We start from the raw sequence: 435 nt of genomic DNA on the forward strand, positions 1-435 counted from the left end.
ATAAAAGCCTTAGCAGATGACATGGAAAAGGTAACACACGTTCCGGTCCAAACTTAGAAAGGGTAAAGCTTTGATTGGTTTTCGAACTGGCTACCCCAGCTTGAATGGTTGAAGGGGGGTGTAGCATGTTTTATTCTACTAATATCGGGGTTGGCTCTGCTTCCTTATATACTACCCTGCATGATGTCCATTGTAAAACAAACTGCTCGAAATGTCGCCAATCATAAAATGCTTATACGTTACCAGGCGCTAGCCCTCACTGAAGATCATCAAAATCTGTAGAGATAGAAAGCATCTTTGAGGGGGGAGATTGTAGTACAAATACATTAGATTTTAGACATAAGGCTTAAAATTAGACATGATGCTTTATTTTTGCAATATGCTTCTGTATTCAACATGGCTTGCTCACAACTTTTTCATATAGGGTTAAGACCG

The sequence above is a fragment of the Alligator sinensis genome, unplaced genomic scaffold (genome assembly GCF_000455745.1).
Source record: "Alligator sinensis unplaced genomic scaffold, ASM45574v1 scaffold275_1, whole genome shotgun sequence".
Taxonomy (NCBI): domain Eukaryota; kingdom Metazoa; phylum Chordata; order Crocodylia; family Alligatoridae; genus Alligator; species Alligator sinensis.